Source organism: Pagrus pagrus, assembly GCF_965226575.1.
Source record: "Pagrus pagrus genome assembly, chromosome: 13".
Classification (NCBI taxonomy): Eukaryota; Metazoa; Chordata; class Actinopteri; order Spariformes; family Sparidae; genus Pagrus; species Pagrus pagrus.
In genome coordinates, this window is record NC_140197.1 from 28,952,345 (window position 1) to 28,964,765 (window position 12,421).

Genomic DNA, 12,421 nt, shown 5'->3' on the forward strand with positions numbered 1-12,421 from the left:
ATTAAGTTATGAATTTCACTGAATTTTTACATGAGTGTAGTCAGATTTTATGAATACAGTAAACAGTAACTATATAGGTGCCTTTCTTGAAGTCCTTGAAGAAACTCCCCAGACTCCATTAAGAAAACACTAAAATTTGTGAGTTGTGGCTTTGTGGAGAACTTTTTTAACTTTGTGAAACATTATCGCTGACAAATTCTTAACTATTTGGGTGTTCTTGTTAATTCGGCAAACATCATACATAAAGAAGCCATTTTTTAAATTCTCTTTTGGTTTTCCAAGAAAAAATCCTGCATTTAAACTATTTAAACAACATTAACTACTTCAGTAAAGGTAATTGCAAGTATTAGCATCAAAACATACACACATATATAGCAAACCTAAAGTATAAGTACTCATTATGCAAAAAAAGGCTGATTTCAGTATAAATATAATATATATATATAATATATTTTCCATTACTGTGTTATAATCAGTGATATATTAAATGTGTGAGCGTCACTAAGCTGGTAGACGTGCAGCTCGCAGGGTTAAATTATAATGTTGTGCAGCTACGTGTGTTGAGCTTTCGTCGAATGAAAGTTTTGTAGAAAAAATGTATTTCTCAGTATGAGGTTTTGAAAATTTCTACTATTTTGATATCATTTGTGTCCCTGTTGCACCTCAGCCATGTTACGTAACCAGCTGTTCCACTGATGAGTTCGCTGGTCTGATGACGAGGCTCTGACCTCCAGACAGGAGCTCCTCTGTATGTAAACGCTCTAAACACGGAGTCTGTCTGTAAATATCCAGCTCACTCCGACATTGTGCTGATAAGTGACTAACAACGGGCAGAAGAAGCAGCAGCAGCAGCAGCATTTAAAACACTGGGAAGTGACGGGGGGTGGGGGGAGATTGACATTATGAACACATTTGTGTTGCCTCCACTGCTGCCTGTGTAGGTGGAGTCTCCATAGAAACCAGGAGCTTATTGAGACGGCCTGATTCGAGTGTTGACGCTCAGGAAGCTGCTGTCTAAAAAAAAAAAAAAAGAAAGAAAAAAGAAACACCAAGAAATCTGCTCCGCATGATTTCTTCTTATTCAAACGGTTCGCAGAATCATCTTTTCTTTGAAAGTAGGAGACTTTTTCAGACACCCCAAACCAGAGTCTGATGTCTTTTATTAGCTCATCTCTCAGGTCATGAGGTTGCCGGCTGTTTGTATCCACAGAGCAGGGAAACTATTCCAGGACTCTAATCCTCTGATAATATCTGCACTCTGCATGTTGAACCCTTAAAGCCGCCGTTTCCTCGAGGAGCCTCTGAGGATCGGGGGGTGACAGAGGAAGTGGATGTTGTTGTTTTTTTTAAACATAAAAAAAAAAGACATTTAAAGCTCGTCGGTTTGCAGAGGAACAGTCCTGGTTACACAAAAAAATCTCCCTCTACACGTGGACGTCCACTTGTGATCCTGCTATTTTAAGAGACTAAATCCAGTTATTTGGTAATTATTGCAATCCCGGTTTTGACATAACAGTAACAACAAAAAGCCTTTCAGTGTTTCCAGCCTCACAGAAGTGAGTTTATGTCCGATCAGAGCTCCGGATGCTGCGACTGGATCATAAACCAGCGTTCACCGAGTATTTACTGACGCTCTTCTCGCCATTATTGCAAACTTTTTCTACGTGCAGATAGCAAAAAAGTGGACGCATCATCACTCGTAAATTAAAGATTAACTCCAGAGTCCATGCTCACACATTGGTTGCAAGTATGGCGTTTAATGTAGTTAGCGAGACGTGTCATAATTAATGTCAGAAGACATTAGCTCTCATTATTTTTGTATATTTATACTTTTGCTGTTTTGGTATGGTTTAGTGCTGTGTTTTTAACAATGAGCATTTTGTTCTTCTGTATGTTATGTTATATTTTGTTAATTTGTGTCTTCATGAAAGACATCTGTGCAGATTTACCACTTAAGGGGGGAAACTACAAGGTTACAGGCCATCGTTGTGTTGCATTAAGTAATTCTTTGGCAGTGCAGAGGAAATGCACGAGCCACCCGCTGAACCATGTTGCTGCACAAACCAGGAGTTGGTTTTGTTGCCATGTGGAGTTACTTCTTACCTTGAGAGGCTTCAAACTCTGCCCTTGTGGCTGAACAGGCGCTGAACCAGAAAGTGTCAGCTCCAGCCGGGCTTTAGGTGTGAAAACCAGCGAGAGCGATGTTTAAGAGCGGCACTGAAGGCTTTCCTCCATGGAAAAGATGTTTTCGCTCTTCTCTCGACCGGCTTGAGTCACAACACCCAGGTGGCTCGACTGGAAGCTCTCTCCTACTGTTGATCTGATCGGTTTCCTGCCAAACTGTTTCTTTTGGTGCCTTTCTAGATGGTTTCATTGTTGTGTTGCATAAAATAATTCTTTGTTTTTGCGCCTGAACCACTTTTTTTTTTCCAACTCTTTTTTTCTGACTGTGGTGGAAACATTTATTATTGAGTTACATGAAATGCTTCTTGTGAATTACTGCAGCGCAGACGCACTCTGTCATCACTTGTAAACACTTTATCGACAACATTTCGGTCATCAGTCGTCTGATTGGTGCTTTTTCTTACGTAAAAACACAAACACACCTTTTATTCACATGAAATCTGCCTCAGATGATTATTTCAACTGACTGCAGTACTCCTGCTGACCACATGATGGCAGTGCAGAGCAGAGCATGCACACTTGCACATCCACACTCTTGGCCCACACACACACACACACACACACACAAACATAACAACACAGTCACAAGTGCTGCACCAGATACCTGAGCGTTCACAACACTACGCAGCACAAGTGCCACCTATGTCGAATCTAATGGCTGTTTTTTTTTTTGTTGCCCTCTCAGCCTCTCAGCTGCTCCGGCAGCCGAGCAGCAGCCATTTCCATGAGCGGCAGAGAGAGGTGAATGAGGACAGAGGCATGAGAGCCTGATGGAGAGAGGAGAATAGCAGTGGAAGTGAGAGATGTGTGGGTGGGTTTGAGAAGCAGAGAGGAAAAGATGCTTCACTCTGGGAGGCAGCGTGGACGCAGGGATGAGGCGCGCTGCCTGTGGTCCTCTGCGGAGACTGTAACCCCGGGTAACAGCTGCTCCACAACTGGCCCAGACCGGTTCCACAGAGCTCCCGAACTCACAGGACTTAAAAACCTCTCTCAGTTGGTTGCTAAGAGCACTCAACAGGCCTCAACAGACGTACTGTGCTGCCGCCGCTGCTGCTGCTGCTGCTGGTGGTGGTGGTGGTGGTGTTTCACGCTAATGGGATGCTAAAATCACTTGACATGCAAAGTACGAGCTGCTGCTGCTTTGTGTCAGCCTTCATGAAGAGTCTTCTGTGTCTTGACCTCCTCTCAGTATCTCATGTTGAATCTCTCGCTACGTGTCGGAGGGGCCGGGATCAAGCGGTGCCTCCGGGTCATCAAATGGTCTGAAAAAACATCACGAGGTCGTTTTGGACCGACATCAGAGGCGTCTCAGGAGTGCAGCAGCAGCAGCAGCAGCAGCGGCGGCGGCGGCGGCGTGTTCGTCCGGCCTGTAACGCATATTTCAGGAGCTTCACAAACACGCGGCAGACTGCGAGGGCGCATTTCAGTCCGCAGCCACCGGAAAGACACCGTCATAAACACAATTTGTCGCGGTCAAGAAGTGAGAACATGAGAGCAGCTCCCTGTCTCGTTGCCTCATGATATCCTGAAACCAGACTCCTAATCATGATGTCTTCATGACTTAGAACAGTTCAGTGATTGTTCTGTTCCTCTTGGAGGGAAGAAACCTTTGTCCAGACAGTCAACGGAGGTTTAAACTCTTCACATTTTTACAACCCAGACTGACTCAAGTACTTAGAAAGTAGATACCTCCACTGAGGCTGCACAGCCTGCAGAGTTCGGTATTTTAAAGCTCCTGCGTGGATAGTTTTTTATATGACTGTTCAAATTACATCTAAGGACATTTTGAGACAATCTCAGAGAAGACTGGAGCAGTTTATATGTTTCAAGTCCTTTATTTTCAGAGACTTACTACTGTGTCTTATGTCACTGGAGGGCGGTATCCAAGTTTCAAATGTCAGAAAATTGGGGGCAGCACATCACCAGAAAGTCGGAGGGTCCACCCAATCATTAAAAACAAGGAAATGTTGCGTCGTCGTTTTGCTCGCCAAGAAACGCAGGGCACAACAAAAAGGATTGCCTGGTGTCCTGCGCAGAGTAAAATGCCACATCGGTGCAGGGCAAACATGCTGCAGTGTCAGAAAACACATGCAAATATACAAAACATGAGCAAATCCAGAAAACCTCTTCATCAATCTTACAACATTTATGATATTACGAGACAAGACGAGCCGAGGCTAGCTGGTTGGCACGCTCACTTGTTGTGTTGTTTCTGCACATTCTGTCCATTTGAGGGCAGCAGAGATGGACGGAAGATGGAGATGGAAAAACAAACAGTTTATAAGTTGTTAAAGTGTTAGCAAACAGTTTCCTATTCACACATCCAGCAGACACGCGGCAACATTATTTGAAGTCTGGCCCACAAAGTTTAAAGCAGCAGTGACGAATTCCAAGAAGTCTTTTCTGGACTGGCATCAGAAACCGGTCCCTCTGCTTCAGCGCATGGCCAGAATTTTCTTCCAAATGTCATTAAGTGTGTTGTCGAGTTTCTGAGACATGTCGCTCGCCGTGAGGGCCACAGTGACCCCGCCACGGTTCCTGGAAAATTTGCTTGGACCGAAGCTTCAGTGAGGCTGTGAGTCACAAACCTGCCTCTGCCTCCATGTTTCTCATTTGCACGACGTCAAAGAAAGAAATCAGCGTCAAGGACTCGAGTATTGTTGTCTTTCATAACACAGGACTGTTGTGTTTATGATTATAAGCGTGTCTCTGCAGGTGCTGCCTCCTGATTGGTCCTTTACCCAGTGGTTGCAGAGGTGTTGATTGGCCGTAAAGAAGGTTTATGGATATGAGATCTGATGGTAAGAAGGATTTTTGTTTATTCAGCTCAGTCAGATCCAATCAGGATATCCTCTCCAAATACGGTCACTTCCGGCGATGACGACAGCCATAACGCCAAACTCGAGACTTCAGAACAGGCATCCACAAACCAGTGGGTGACATCACGCTGGTTTACACTTGATTTATTCGCATTCTTCCTTTTGGTTGTGGTTAAAAGCCCGCGGACTTTCTTTAATGTGTGAATTTTAACCAATTTCTTTCCCATTTCCAGCCCTGAAGTCATTATGATGATTGCCTTCGACGATGAAATGTGTTCATCACAAGGCAAAATATTTCCCAAAAGGAACAAACTTCTGGTGAAGCTTGATTAAGTGATTAAAGGAGGCAGACATTTATTTCATAACATTCAACTGAGCAGAACACAAGATCTCATGTCCGCTTGGCCCGTTTACAAGAATCCATGAAAGCAGAACACTGTATCTCTGTAACATCGAGTATTAACGTCCATGAGCTACGTGTCCTCCGCAGCCTGAGCCTCGCTCCCAAACCGAAAACATGTACGCTCCTTTGTGAAGAAAGCACAGCGTCATGTGTGACCTCGGGCGATGGGTTCAGTTTGTTTATCAGGAATCCATTCGATCAATAACTCAAACTGCAGCTGCAACAGACAATGAGTTTTTGTTTTCTAAGTGATGCAAAAAAAGCTTGTAATGTTCAGTGGATTGATTATTTTTTAGCGTCTTCATTTTAACCTCCAATGGAAACATTCAAATTTTAGTTTGTGAAGAAGCTCTATAGATATTCACGTTCCCCAGAGGATCATCCGCAATGATTTTGGTGACTCCAGGACCTTTTCCCTCTGTCGCCACAACTCAGTCCAAACCTTTACAGGGACCAACACTTTCCTTCATGATGAGGCATCACAGAAACTGAGCTGGTCACTGTGGCCGTTCATGGTGTTGGTTATAAACTGAAGCTTACTGGATTTTAAATAAAAACGTGTTGCACATTCACGCTCACCAGAGGACGAAGCTTTTGCATTTTGGGAACTCCGACTCTATTTTTACATGAGCTTTCAAACCATTTGATTTTGACTAAATGTAAATGTTTGTGTGGATCCTCTCACCTTTCCTCTGTCACCAAAACTCAATCCAAACCTTTACAGGGACCGATATTTTTGTTCATGACGAGATATCACAGTAACTGAGCTTTCTATGAAAGTCACTGTGGGCGTTCATGGTCCAAATCAAACCTCCAGCCTCAGTATGTGTCCAGTGCAACCTTCAGCTTCACTCCTTTAATTGTACTAATTGAATCCAAAAGAGTCCCATCCTGTCTTCATTTACTATCAGCTTTATTGCAGAACACGTTTTTGGTCTTTTAGAAGTTAAACTGACGTCTTTTTTGATTTATTTTGCTCGGTTGCATCAGTTTGTTGACTTCCAGCCCGTCAGTGGCCGATTTTTATCTGTTGTGTCGCATCAATTTAGCATTTCTACACGTTCATGAGCTGCTGGCTCGTGACATCCCTGCCCTCAGTTTGTAAGTATTCATTGAATAATGAAGGTTTCTTTGTTTCCCAGACAGGAAAAGCAGGAATAAATATCAATAATCACAAAGTAAACAATTACAAAACATCGTTCTGCATCTGCTGTCGGCCAAATCGAGAGAATTTCACAATCCATGCAGCCCTGATTTTAATTTTGTTGTTTGTTCATCCATCAGTGTGTCGTGATAACTCTGTCCTCCAGGCTTTTGGACATTTTCTGTCTGTGTTGAGTAAAAGTGCATTTTTATAATCATTTAAATGGAAAACAGGAAGCCACACTCAGCTCCTGACCTTTACAGATGTTTTCTTGTTCGTCCAAATGTTTTGACGTCTTTAAAAAATGTGTATGGACCAAAAATCAGACTTTATTATCTTAATAACTCGAGTGTCACTTTTACCTCAAATGAACCATAATAGCTCCAATTAGAGTAAAAGACTTTTAGTGCCTCTCTGTTAATGTTCTCCTCAAGATGGAGAACATCTGAAGAGAAAAGGGAAAGAAGTTGTGCACACTTCAAATAAAGTGAAGCCAAAAGCTTTATTAATAATCCCCTGCGCTTTTTGCCTTTCTTGGTTGTTTTTAATTGCATTTCTTCGCTGCGGTGACTGAAAAGCTCTTGAAGATAATTTCCTGATGCCGTGCGAGAGGTGCAGCACCGCCGGCCTCGCGCTCGCCTCTTAATTGGTCAGTGGCACTCTCTCGCAGCACTCAGCTCGGAGATGGAAAGCCTCCTCTCAGTTCCCAAGGAAACGACGAGGCCGCTCTCACACTGCAGCAGCTTTCCTTTTTTTTTTTTTTCAAGGCAGCAATCGTGGGCTTCAACACACACACACACACACACACACACACAAAGACTGCGTCTCACTGAGTGCTCTTTCTTCTTTCAGCAGTTTAGTCTTTAGATTATCCCATCATCGTCTTGCGAAAGGACCTCCTGTCGTTACAAAGCTCACATCTAACGCCACGTTTTCCATGTTGTAGCTCTTCACTTCACAACATGATGTAAAAGGCTCTGTTGAGTTTGTTGCATCATGTCTCCACGACTACCGATTCTCTGATGGCGAAGAGGCTTTCATAACACTGAGACGGCTCATGTTTTCAGGAGAAAGCACACCTGTTCACCTGTGGACGGCCGTGTGATGATACCTCACGTCTTACAGTCAACGAGTCCCTTTAAGGACCAACAATAAATGTATCTACTCACAAGTATTGTGTGCGCATTGTGTGCAACAAATGTGGGTTAATCCACCGCTGAAATAGTCCCCAACAAATGTTTTGTTTCCTAAAAACTACAGTGGCTCTTTTATGAAATTACTGATAAAAAAGTATATTTGTCAGCTGTTTTTAAAGATTCACATCTGCAGTCAGAACCAAAACATCGTCCTGTAAGTCGTCAGTGAAGCGTCAGTCCTGAACAGACCGTCAGCCAGAAACTCTGCTCTGTTGTCATTTCTTTGCTGTCTTTTATTCTTTCTGAGTTTTGCTCACCTTACATCAGCCACAGGCTTCTTTATTGAACCCCATCATACCGAAGCCCTTTTACACCTGACTGCTCCTATTTGATTTCATTTGGGAAACTTCAGAGGGAGAAAAAGTGAAGGAAAACATTTCAGTTTCATTATTACTGCAGAGGGATTTGTAAGATTTGGGATTCCCAGCTGATATTAATTTCTTCTTATGCAGTTTGAAACTGGCGACAGCAAATTCAGTTGGTTTATTGAGATTCAGTGAAATAAATGTAATCAAACAAAAAATAAGATTTGACAAAAGCTTTATTAATTTCTTCTCAATCAGAAAATATTCAGTGTAATAGTGACAGCCAGACAACAAATAAAATAAACTGAAAACATAGGATGAACACAGACGAGTCATTCGAGTCATCATGTCTCAAGTCGAGTCAAGTTGCAAGTCATCAAAATATCGACTTGAGTCCACATCTCTGGTCCATCAGCCACGAATATCTCGTGGTTACTCTCACTGTTGTCTATGTAGAATAAAAAGTTTCCAAACGGCACAGAGAAAAAACTGAAGATGTATCAGTTTGTTGTTGTTTTTTTCATTTTGTTTATGTAAAGCCAGTTTATATCCTGCACCCTCAGGATGCTGTGATGACGTAAGTGAAACACTTGAAATGAAAGAGACGAGAGAGAAGTCGAGAGCGAAGTACGTTGCTACAAAACCACGGACTGGATATTTCTCTGGGTTGCAACTTTACCTTTTTGTTTTGGGTTGAATTTTCTATTTCTTGTCACAACGCCGTGCTTCTGTTCTGGTTACACAAAAAACCCAGTAGGTTAGGGTTCAGAAAACATCATGGTTCGGCTTAAAATGCCTTTTCTTGGTCACCAGGATCATGGATGGAGATGATCCAGGTGTCCTTTAAAAATATCCAGTGGTCTGACTCAAACTGTGGTCGCCTATTCGGCAGCCTTGTTGCCCGTAATAACTAATGTCCGGCATTGAAACAAAGTAAAATCAAGCATGAAACCAGGTGGAAAGAGAGAGATTTACAGTACGTCACTGCTTTCATTCTGACGAAGACAGTCAGATGTGATTGAAAATATTAAATATTCATTTGGACGATGTCATTTTTACAAAACATCCATCAGTTGGTCTTTTTCTCAGCAGCCATTTTGACTTGGTGAGAAATCAGTTGTTAAACGAACGATGGCTCGGCAGTGACAGTGTGACATCGTGCACAATAGCGTGACCCTGAAACTGATCAGCTAAATGGGATTCAGCCATCATTCATCTAATTACATAACTCATCCTGCTGTGACATGTCAGCATGTCGTCCATGAGAATACATAACCAACAGCTACTTGACCTGCTTCGTGTTCACATGAAGAATAAAGTTGAAGGCGACTTACGCAACCAGCGACATGTGACATCGACGTTCGAGGCCAGCAGTGACCGGCGACGATGATCAACACACTTCAGCCTCTGTTGGACGGTTGGATAATACTCATTAGAAGCACAAAGAGTGATTTCTTATGTCAGCGTCCATCTACATTACTGCCTGATCCAACCCTGCACTGTGACTTCAACCATTTTATCCTTTTGCTGCAGATTATTTCAGACATAAAATGTTCCAAGATGTGTTCTTGCTCATCCTTTATGCCGTCTGACGGCTAACAAACTGAAAGGAGGGCCTTGATAATAGGATATGTGATGAATAAAGCTTGACAATCTGTAATGAAGTACTTCAATAACACGATTTGTAATGAGCACAAACGTACGTCATAACAGGACCAAGATGGAGGTTTTATTTAATTATTGTCAGTAATCAGACGCGCAGGATCAACCACTGGCAGGTGATTGGACGAACCATCTGTCTATCACCGTCTAACTTCAACCAATCGGATCAACAGTAGGAGAGCGCCACCACCAGTGGAGCCAGTTGGTTAAATGAACTCGTACCACTTCCACTTCTAATATAACTGATGCTACAGCTAGCTACGCTAACCTCCTGAGGAGCCGCCATTGTTGTTTTTCAAACCAGCCGTCGGCTTCCGGCTACTTTCTGCAAATCGTGGTGACGCAACGCCTCTGGAAACTTCTCGTGTGAAATGTCTTCAGAGTTCCCAAACAAGCTGCCATATTGGTCCGGTTTGTAGTGATTTGAATCGGGTGCAGCCAGTGAGCGTCTGTCGGAGGGTGTAGTCTGTTTTGTTCAGGCGTCTAAAGCTGTGAATGTCAAACACGAACCTTCAGAGTTCTGTCCTATAAAAGAAAATGTTGACGAGTCGAAGGTGAGCGCTGCCAAAACGTCTATAGAAAACTTTTCAAGCTGCTCAAACTGCAACAACATAAACCTTCTGATTCTTGTTTAATTGATGTCAGTCGTCACTGATCAGAAACAGTCAGTCTGTACCACAGGGACAAATCTGAAGTTGTGAAACTCGCAGCTTTTAAACAACACTGGGGACCGTTTACTGAAGTTTTTCACATTTTATTGTCTCACAACTTCGAATCAAAATAGATTTAATGCGGCTTTTTGTGACGCTGATCAACAGAACAATGTCCCTTTCTGTGTCAAAGTGAAAACGGATGTCGACAAAGTGATTAAAGTCGATCAAAATATAAAAATGTTCTGTTTTAGAAGTCGCGTAATGAGATGGATGTGTGAAGTCGAAGTTTCAGCCGATTGCAGGATAAGTGCACCTGGATCTGATGGCAAAACCTCTGAGAGAAGGTGGCTGGAGAGCACAGGTCAGTGGATACGAGAACATTTCACAGGAGTTAAATCAAACATCCATTTACCATCTGTCTCTGCGCTGCTGTTAAAGCTCCTCGTCTGCACCACGCCGCACTGACGCTGAGCTCATGCGTTGGTTTATTCATCAGTGAGAGTCTGCAGTGAACAAAGAGTCTCTGAGCGTCCGAGAACAGCTGCAGGAGACTAACCAGTGTCTTTATTTGAGGCGGAGGTCAGAGGTCAAGCCCTCTCAATAATCCGTCCTTCGGTCCAAGATAGCAGCAAAGTATTTCAGCTAATCCATGAAGAGGATGAACATCTGATAGATTACATCTGTTCAGACTCTCTGTTTGCTTTGTTTGTTTTATTCTTTATGGCTCCAACAAACAATCAACAAACACAATCTGCGACCTCTGATGCTGTTCAGAGCCTTTTTTTGGCTTTTGTTTTGGGTTATTTCCAATCAGGAACTTTCACTTTGAATATTCAGCTTTATCTATAAATGATGGAGTATTTATGTTTTGATAAGAGCTCAGCACATTTAACTTCAGGCTGTTGTGTCAGAGGTTGTTTCTGTTCACGGCCACGAGGGGCAGAAGACTGACACCAGGCTGTTTGTTCTGTTAATAAGTCACTTAACATACGAGCTCCTGGGGCAGAAGTAACTAATTAAATCTACTCAAATTACTTTAACTAAGTCATTTGTTGGAAACAGAAACCTCTTTGATTGAACATCTGCTATTGATAATGCATCAAACAGTGACGGTTAGAAAGTAACTAATGCTCTGAGTAGAGTTTTAGAGGAATATCCTACTTTTTAACTTGTAAAGGAGTAATATTTAAGTAATGTAACTGTACTTGAGTACAGATTTTCAGTAATCTTTCCACCACTGAGCTCTTTCAATTGAAGGTTGACATGTTTGTGTATTGAAAGCTTACCAATAAAAGTGCTGGAATGTAACTAAATACATTTACTCAAGTACAATTAATAGATACTTGTATTCTTCATTATCTGCAAGTACATCATTTATTGTACTTTTTTACTCCTAATACATGTATTTGATAACTTTAGTGGCAGGTCACTTTGCAGACAGCGTGCTTCATCAGAGCAGAAGTAGAACATTTTTTAAAATAATTTATTTTATTGTCATTTGCATTAAAAAAAACAGCAATTTTAATGATCAGAATATCAAAAAATACTGACTATTGGATCAGATAATGTCAATAAGTTGACCACTACTATACAGTACATACATACTTATATGTATAATTTAGTTTTACTTTACTTTTACTTTAACAAACTTTAATCAAGTCCTGTTTGTAATTTCACTTATTTTAACACGACATCTTTACTTTTACTTACTTGAGTAAATTATCTTCTGTCGCCGACTTTAATAAAAGAAAAATGGTTCAATAAATCCTCATTTTTACACATTTCTTCTTCCAGGTCACATAAATGGAGGTGAATCATCTCCCCTACAGACTGAAATAATTTCCGGACTGTCAAAGTAAAGTGTGTCTCTGTTGTTTTTATTGCTCTGACTCACACCTCATTGCTGTTATTGTGTGTTTTTCTACCTGTGTGTATATTTAACATGTAAATGTCAAGAGCTGAACTGAATTTCAAAGCAGCTGAAGTTGGCGTGACTCATCCATTAGTCGTCATGACAACCATGTCGTTTAATTAGCAAAGACCGATCTGAAGGTG